Source organism: Ursus maritimus, unplaced genomic scaffold (genome assembly GCF_017311325.1).
Source record: "Ursus maritimus isolate PB19 unplaced genomic scaffold, ASM1731132v1 scaffold_16, whole genome shotgun sequence".
In the NCBI taxonomy this organism is placed as follows: domain Eukaryota; kingdom Metazoa; phylum Chordata; class Mammalia; order Carnivora; family Ursidae; genus Ursus; species Ursus maritimus.
In genome coordinates this window covers 10,136,053-10,144,794 of record NW_024424008.1, presented here as the reverse complement: position 1 = coordinate 10,144,794, position 8,742 = coordinate 10,136,053, and positions in this window count along the sequence as shown.

Sequence of the window (8,742 nt, the reverse complement as noted above, 5' to 3'; positions counted from 1 at the left end):
TGCGCCCCTGCCCTTAGAGCTTGGGGGACTCCCCCATATCCTTCCACTGAATTGCCCTAGGTGCTGAAACTTGTTCTGTTACAGAAACTGAATCAGAAGAGAACTCTGTGGGAAGCAGTAGGTGGCATTTTGAGTTTATGAAATTTTGTTTGGCAAAGTTACTACCATGATGTGGCACATCTGTCTCCCCCCACTAAGCTGGACACTCCTCCAGGGCCGAAGATGGGGCCCGGTTCCATTCTGCATGTCCCCGTGCCGGCTTCAGGTCTGGCGTGGTCTGGGTGCTCAGCAAAGTTTCCTTGAACTGAGTCCTTATAGGAAGCCACAGTTAGCATCACCTTTCCCGCGATGTTGGCTGGTCAGGGGTATTTCTAATCTTCTCTCCTGAAGAACAGCACCCATGTTGCCTCATTAGCACATGACACTGGAGACAGGACGTCACCTGAGTTACTCTCCTCTTTCTTCCCCCACCCCTGCTGCTCTCAGACCTAAAGGATACCCCTCTGTTCTTGGGCACACAGCATAGTGAAAAAGAATACCAGATTATCTTAAGTCTGGGTTTACCCCTTCCCAGCTGGGGGGCTGTGGGCATGCTACTTAGCCTCTGTGTTGGTTTCCTCATCTGCAGGTGGAAATAGTAATGGTCTACCCCACAGGGTTGTTACGAGGTTTAAGAGCAAAACGTTTGTCAACAACCAAAACAACCTGATTCAAAAAGGGGTAAGGGACTCGAGTAGAAGTTTCTTCAAAGAAGATATACGGATGGCCAATAAGCACATGAAAAGAGCTTGCCATCACTCATCATTAGGGAACTGCAAATCAAAACCACGAGATCATGCTTCACACCCATTGGGCTGGCTATTATCAAAAACCAGAAAGTAACGAGTGTGGGTGAGGATGTGGAGAAACGGGAACCCTGGTGCCCTGTTGGTGGGGCTAGAAAATGTTGCAGTCACTGTGGAAAACAGTATTTAATGCTTAGCAATACTTCATATTTAAAAGTTTAATTAGGGGCACCTGGGTGGCACAGCAGTTAAGCCTCTGCCTTCGCCTCAGGGCGTGATCCCGGCGTTATGGGATCGAGCCCCACATCAGGCTCCTCTGCTATGAGCCTGCTTCTTCCTCTCCCACGCCCCCTGCTTGTGTTCCCTCTCTCGCTGGCTGCCTCTATCTCTGTCGAATAAATAAATAAAATCTTTAAAAAAAAATTTAAAAAATAAAAGTTTAATTAAAAAATTACAAATAGAACTACTCCATGATCCGGCAATTCCACTTCTGGGTATATACCCGACCGAACTGAAAGCAGAGGGTCAGACAGGTACGTCTATTCCCACGTCCACAGAGCATGAGGTATGGCAGCCAAAAGGTAGAAGCAATGGATGAATGGAGAAAATTCATGCACTGGAGTAGTATTCAGCCCTCAACAGGAAGGACAGTCTGACCCACGTGACAGCATGGATGAGCCTTGAAGGCTTTAAGCTAAGGGAACAAGTCTGTATGGTTGCCCTTATATGAGGCAACTAAAGCAGTCAAATTCATAAAGACAGAAAGTAGAATGGTGGTGGGCAGGGGCGGGGGGATGAGGAATAGGGAGTCACTGTTTAACCGGTACTGACTTCAGTTTGGTAAGATGAGGAATGTTCTGGAGACGGATGGCGGTGATGGTTGCACAACATCGTGAATGGACTTCATGCCACTGAAATGGACACTGACAAATGGTGAAAACACACATTTTAAGTTATGTAAATTTTACCACAATTTTTTTTTAAAGTAAAATGCTTGGAACAGGGGCCTAGTACATAATACACGTTCCAAAGCAGACGCTGGACCCTTTTGGGTCCAAACTCCTTTGTAATGATCTTAAGGCATCTTTTGCCTTTTTTCACTGGGGTGATGTTTTGCAGATGGGGCGAAACAAGGGTGGTGCAACAGGGGTGCCCCTATACCCATCAGAGCTCCAAACTGTCCTAGAAATAGCCATATTCTTTGCTGCCATGCCCTCGCAGTAAAACACTGCCAACAGCACTCAAGAAAGCAATAAAATTATTGTATTGATGAAACAATAAAATGTATTCAACCCATTATATATTGACCCTTGAATATACACCTTTTTAATATTCTTTTTTTTAAAGATTTTACTTATTTATTTGACCGAGAGATAGAGAGCCAGAGAACACAAGTGGAGGGAATGGCAGAGAGAGAGGGAGAAGCAGGCTCCCCACTGAGCAAGGAGCCCAAATTGGGGCTGATCCCAGTACCCTGGGATCATGACCTGAGCCAAAGGCAGACGCTTAACCAACTGAGCCACCCAGGCGCCCTCCTTTTTAATATTCTGTGTGGCAAACGGGAAGCACCATAAAGGACTTGTGCTGTAGACAGAAGCACCATGACTGTCTCCAGGAAAAGCGTTTGTGCCATTGTTTGAATTGTGAGTTAAACTAGCCACTTTTTCTCATGGAACACCATTTTTATTTGAAAAAAAAATTGACAGGCAAATTATGGTTATGCAGACTTGAGTATCTGGCAGGCATTTTTCTCAAAAACGAATAAATGAACCTGTCATTTCAAGGTGGACTGACACTATTTGCTGATCACGATAAAATTCAAGCTTTCAAGTGAAAATTAGAATCTTGGAAAACTTGTGTTCACCAGTGTAAGCTTGACAGCTTCTCAATATGTAAAGATTTCTCTAATGAGCTCTATAGTGATATTAATGAATTTGATTTTTTATATCATATGCTAAAATTTATCAGTATTTGAAAGATACCTTGGTGAACAATTTTTTTTCCCCTAAAGGCCAATGCATGCTGTTACAAAATCATGCATGGGTAAAAGATACGTTTAAAGTGCAAAAGAAGGGCACCCAGCTGGCTCAGCCGGTAGAGCGTGTGACTTTTGATCTTGGGGTTGTGAGTTTGAGCCCCATGTTGGGTGGAGAGCTCCCTTAAAAAAATGCAAAAGAGACCAATGGATATTAATGTAATACGATTTCAGATTCTAATAGCAACTATCTGTCAAGAAATTTATAGAGTTTTGGTTAGTATCAAAGGAGAATATCCACAATTATTTGAAAAGGCCATGAAAATACCTTTTCTTTTCTAGATACAAGTCAGTATAAGCCTGTATTTTCTTTGTAAGTTTCAAACAAAACAACATATTGTGTCCAATTGAACGCAGAAACAGGAGAATCCAGCTGTCTTCTATTAAGCCAAGCATTAAAGAAATTTGTAAAGCTATGAAACAATGCCACTCTTCTCACGAGTTTTGTTGTTGTTGTTGTTTAGGAAAACATATTTTTCATAAAAATATGTTAAAATTTGGGGCGCCTGGGTGGCACAGCGGTTAAGCATCTGCCTTCGGCTCAGGGCGTGATCCTGGCGTTATGGGATCGAGCCCCACATCAGGCTCCTCCGCTATGAGCCTGCTTCTTCCTCTCCCACTCCCCCTGCTTGTGTTCCCTCTCTCGCTGGCTGTCTCTATCTCTGTCGAATAAATGAATAAAATCTTTTAAAAAAATATGTTAAAATTTAATACGATTGTTATTTTAATGACGTAAATATTTTTAAATATCTGTTTTAACTTATAATACTGGAAATACCAATATAAACCATGTAAACAGAAGTTCTGTGGAGTCCTCAATAATTTTTAGGTGTGAAACAGTGTCCCAAGATCCACACGTTTGAGAGCGAGAGCTCTGGTGTTAGCGCTTTGAACTATTATTCTGCACCATCCCATATCAGACAGCAGGGGGAAGCAGAGGCAGTCAGATAAAGTTATCCCCGTGCCTTTCTTTGAAGCCATTAGGCACCTTTTGGGTGTGACCTGAGCTGCCGCGTGCTGCCGAAGACACCCAAGAAATCCAACATGGAGTTCATGGTCCCGTGATAACACAGTTGACAATAGGGGAGCCGAGATCCCCCCTCTTGTGAGCATCGGGAGGTGCCGGTAAAGACAATGATCACTGTTGTTCCCACTGACAGGTAGCAAGGCCTGCTGGAGGGGAAGGAGCCCAGACGATCTGGGGTCAGAGAGGACCCCGAAGTTCCCCATCCTTTCAAGACTGGAGCCAAGGATCCAGCAGCAGGAGAAGCAGGCCAGGTATGAATTTTTATTTACTCAACAGAGACATTTCCCAGCGCCATGCCCAATCCCTCCACCATGTGAAAGAGGCCAGTACAGATTTATGGCTCTCCCCTCTGTCTCCCTTCCACTTTCCAGGGCCACGCCTCCCAGCCTCCCCGCCTTGGCTCCTGCTTCACTGAGGCCTTCAGCCCTGACCTTCCTCACCTGCCCTGGCCCCACTCTAGCCCCCCCACCACCTGGAAGCGGGAAGTGCTGTCCGTCTTCAGTCTCTGGTCTCTCCGGCACACTGCTACCTTCTCTCCTTCCCATGGCTTTAGGCTTTAGGTCCTCCTCCAAATACAAAAACCCAAAGCCTCCACCTCTGCCTGCTGCCCCAGCTGCCACCTAAGTGTGCCCCCTTTGCCAGCGACCCTGGAAAAGGCCCCCCACACCGTGTCCACGTACACCCCTGCTCCTGTCTCCACCTCTCCCGGGAACCACCCTGTCCCCAGCGGCTGACCCCAATGATTCAGTCCTCAGGCTCCCGGCCTGTCCCCTTCTCCCCTTCTCTGACCAGTTTTTCTCTGACTCTGCCCAGGGCTCCATGCCCTGTGGGGTTTCCTGCTACACCCTTGTGAACCACATTCCCTCCCTGGCGCTGGTCCCCTCTTACCCCAAAGACAGGCCCAGACCCCACAAATTTTCTATCTCCCTTATCCCACATAGACACCATCAGTAGCTTGCCTCTTTCCCCCTTCCCCCTAAATGTTCTTGACCCCCCAACACCCAGCCCTGGGGCCCAGGCTCAGAGCCTCATCTCTCCTTGTCATCCGGGCTCTCAGAAGAGGCCCCAGCTGCTCTCCGTGCCTCAGTCTTCTCCAAAGGGCGACCAGGGCGAGCTCTGAGAAGCCAAGCTGACACTGTCCCCTGCTTAAACCCTCCCAACACGCCCCCCTGCTGGCAGCGCAGAAGCCAAACTCTGACAAAGACCTGAGGGACAGGTCTTCCTGCCTACCTCTCCAACCATGGGCTCTCTTGACCTTTCCGCCTAGGAGCTATGGGAGCCATGTGGCTCCCCCTCCACACGCCATGCTACCTCGGGCCTCGCTGACTGAGTGCTTTAGTCCTCACGGCCTTCCAGGGGCCGCCATTTTCATCTCCATCTTACTCACGAGGACACTGAGGCAGGGAGAGGGGAGGTGACTGGGCCAGCCCAAGCATCACGTCCCAAGTGCCCTACGCCCTACCGTGCCTCCAGAGCGGGTAAGTGACTCTGTTGCCACTCCTCCACCCCACCCGCTCCCCACTCAGCACACACTCTTACCCAGGGCCACCATGCTTTAAGGCCTGCCTCACCTGCTTCAGCGGACGATGCTGTGCTTCCCACAGGGGGAGTCGGGCAGGCTTCTCAGAGGGGCCTTGAAGGATGGAGGAAATTCCACGGCCAAGGATTCCAGGCTGGCAGGGCAGAGAGGTGGGCAAGCACCCCGTCTTGTGAGTTCCGCCGAGCCTCCCAGCCCCACCAGCAGGAGGCGGTGCGGCCTCCCCCTGAAGCTCCCCGTGTCCCCGCCAGCCCCAGAGCCACACCTGCTTGTGGTGGGTGCGCTGTCAGGATTTGTTGGAAGCAGAGCTCATGGGGTGTGAAGTCATAGACAATTTGGTGGCCCTACTTAAACAGAATGCAAGATTCTACTGGAGAGAATGTTAGCGTTAACGTGAATATTTATTTGCGTGGGAATACAGATGAGCAGTGTAATAGGGCGGTGGCTACGGCGGCTTCCCTGTTCCCCCTCCACTGGTCCGAAGGCTATGAGAAGGATGGGGGGCTCAGGGAGTGCCAGGGCACAAGGCCGACGAGGTCAGCCTCTTCGGTCAATCCCAGACGCCCAGGTTCAGAGCCCGCCTCTGAGCCCTCAATCACCCTCCCAGACAAGCTGCCACGACCGTGAATCTGTCCTGCTTTGTGGACCTCTCTGGTGGCAAAAAGGCCCGATTCTCCCAGCTCAGGAGACTTCCTCCCCTGGGAGGGTAGCCAGAGGGCGAATGTGGGTGTCTGAGAACTGTTTGCTGATCATCTCCTGGTGACCTTGGGCACTCTTCTCCTGGGCCTCAGGGGTGATGGCGGGGCTGTTCTGAAAGCCTCCTTTTCATTCTGGCATTCTGTTCATCTGACCGCCTAGGAAGCTTTCCCAGCAGGGGCGGCCAGAGAGCCAAGCTCTGAGAGCCTCTTTCATTCCCCAGGAGTTGAGGTCTTGCAGGGGCCTGCTCCTGCTGCTGGCTGCTGGTGGGTGGGGGCACACTGCCACGGAGGGGCTCCCAGCCCAGTGGGGCCAACTAGACATGAAATACGTAATTACAGAGCCTTCCAGCCAAGGGATCGCATACCAAAGGCAGACTCCCTGCGGGAGTCCAGGAAGGCTTCTCAGCCAGGAGACACTTGATTTGAGAGATGGAACATTCATTCAACAGTTATTTCCTGAGCACCTACTACGTGCCACGCTCTGTGCTAGGCTCTAAGGATACAGCCGGAAAGAGGATAGATGGCCATTTGCTCTAAAGTTCCTTCTCTTCGGTCCAGCAGGGAAGTAGAAATTACTCAGGAGAGAAAAGGAATATGGGATCCCAGGCAAGGGGAACAGTAAGAGCAACCCCATGGAAGGGACAGACTGCATCCTGCTTGTGGACAGAGGTGAGAGAAGTTTGGTACAAGGGGAGAAGGAAGTGATTGGGAGATGAGACTGGTGACATTGGCAGAGAGCAATAATGGAGGGCCTGGACCACTAGACTGGGGATTTAGGACTTGATCATGCTGGCAACTGGGAGCCACGGAAGGTTCCCAGCAGAGGGAGAAGTCAAAGGTTTCTTAGTGAGATAGCCTCCTCCAGTCCTCTTGCCACAGCCACCAGTGTGAGCTTCCTGGAGCCAACCTCCCCACCCCAACCCCTGGACTTCGCTAAGAGAGGGCGCCCCCTCCCCCTAGCCTGGACTTCAGCCTCCAGCTCACCCTCTTCCTTGTTCTTCCAACCAGACTCTAAGGCTGGCGCACTCTCAAGAGGGGTTGAGGCAGGGCCTCTGGGTGCAGACCTCATTGAGGACTCCAGCCCTTCACTGTGTGGGCCCCAGAGCATTTGCCTCCTATGGGCTTTAAATGTTTTCATGCTACCTGGTTTCCCTACAAAGTCTTTCCCATATCAATGCCTGGCTTAAAAACTTCCAGGGCACCCCTCTGACAACCAGTGAGTCTAGGTTGGGGCCTCAGAATAACTCTGCTGGGTTTGGGATCATGAGCGAGACCCCAACAGAGTTCTTGGCCCTTAGAAGAAAGTCTGAACTCCCTCTCGTCTGGCCCCACCACACTGTTCTCTTCCCATCAGTTCTGCTGTTCCTTCCCTGGGTGCTCTAGCCACCCTGAACTTCTCTGGGTTCTTCAACAAAGGAATGCTCTCCCTCCCCTCCAGGGTTTTGCCCAGGCCGGCCTCTCCGTCCATTTCCTGAGGTACCCCCCTAACCTAGCTAAACCCGACTTCTGGCCTGAGCCAGCCTGTTACTCCCTCCTGGAAGCCTCCCCTAATCCTCCAGAATAGGCCAGGGGTCCCCAGGAGTGATTCCAGCCTTTGCATATGCTGTCTCCTCTGCTAGGAATACCCCTTCCTCCACCTTTTGAAGTCCCGTGCCTGCCCGGTCCCTGCCAAGTAGCAGCAGCTTTATATCCAGAGGCTCAGAAAGGTCAAGTAACCCAGTCAAAGCCACACAGCTCCGCCCTAGAAAGGGATAGTGATGAGTGGACAGAATCCTGTACCAGGTGTATGATCTTGGGAACATCACTTGGCCTCTCTGTGCTTTGGTGTCCTCATCAGTGAAATGGGGTACATACTCTGTAAGGTTGATGTGAGGCTTACAGAAAAGCTTACTGTGCGGCCTCCATTCCTTTGCTCCCCAGTCCAATTAGTGGCTTTCACATGGCCCCAGTGGCACATCAACACTCATTCATTCATACATCAAAACTCTCCGACGCCTGCCCTGTGCCCTGCCCTGTGCAGTCGACTGGGGACTCAGAGATGATCAGACGCAGCTTCTGCCCCAGGGCGCTGGGGGAGGGAAGGGAAGGGGAGGGGAGGGAAAGCGAGGGGAGGGGCTGGAGCAGACGGCAGATACGTCATTATTCAAGAAGAGCGTGTGTATGTATGTGTGTGTTACCCTCACACACTGCTTTTGACTTCGTATTTCTAAAACTGACAACGACTCTCCTTCCCGCGGATGGGAGCTGGGAAAGGGGAAATGTTGAAGAAAGATTCACTCTTTAAAAAGAAAGAAAAGATCTGCTCTTTATTTCCAAAAACTTGTTTTTCACCAATTCCTGAAATCTGAGTATTTCACAGCTTCCAACGTTCACCTTCGCGCGCTGAGCCCTAGAAGTTGGGGGGAGAGGGAAGAGTACTGTGAGGGCGCTGTCCCACTACCCCGGAGAGCTCCCCTATCCCTGGGAGACTTCACTACCCCGGAATAACCCACCTCACCTCCATCCTGCTTCTTTTCCTACCCCAACCCCTGTTCTTACCTCCTGACTCCCCACTCCCCAACACACGGCAGCCCCACGCCCCCAAGCCCATACAAACCAGCCGTCATCGCCTCTCCCACCATCCGGGTCCCCAGGTGACCCTGTAGCCTGTTCCACTCTTT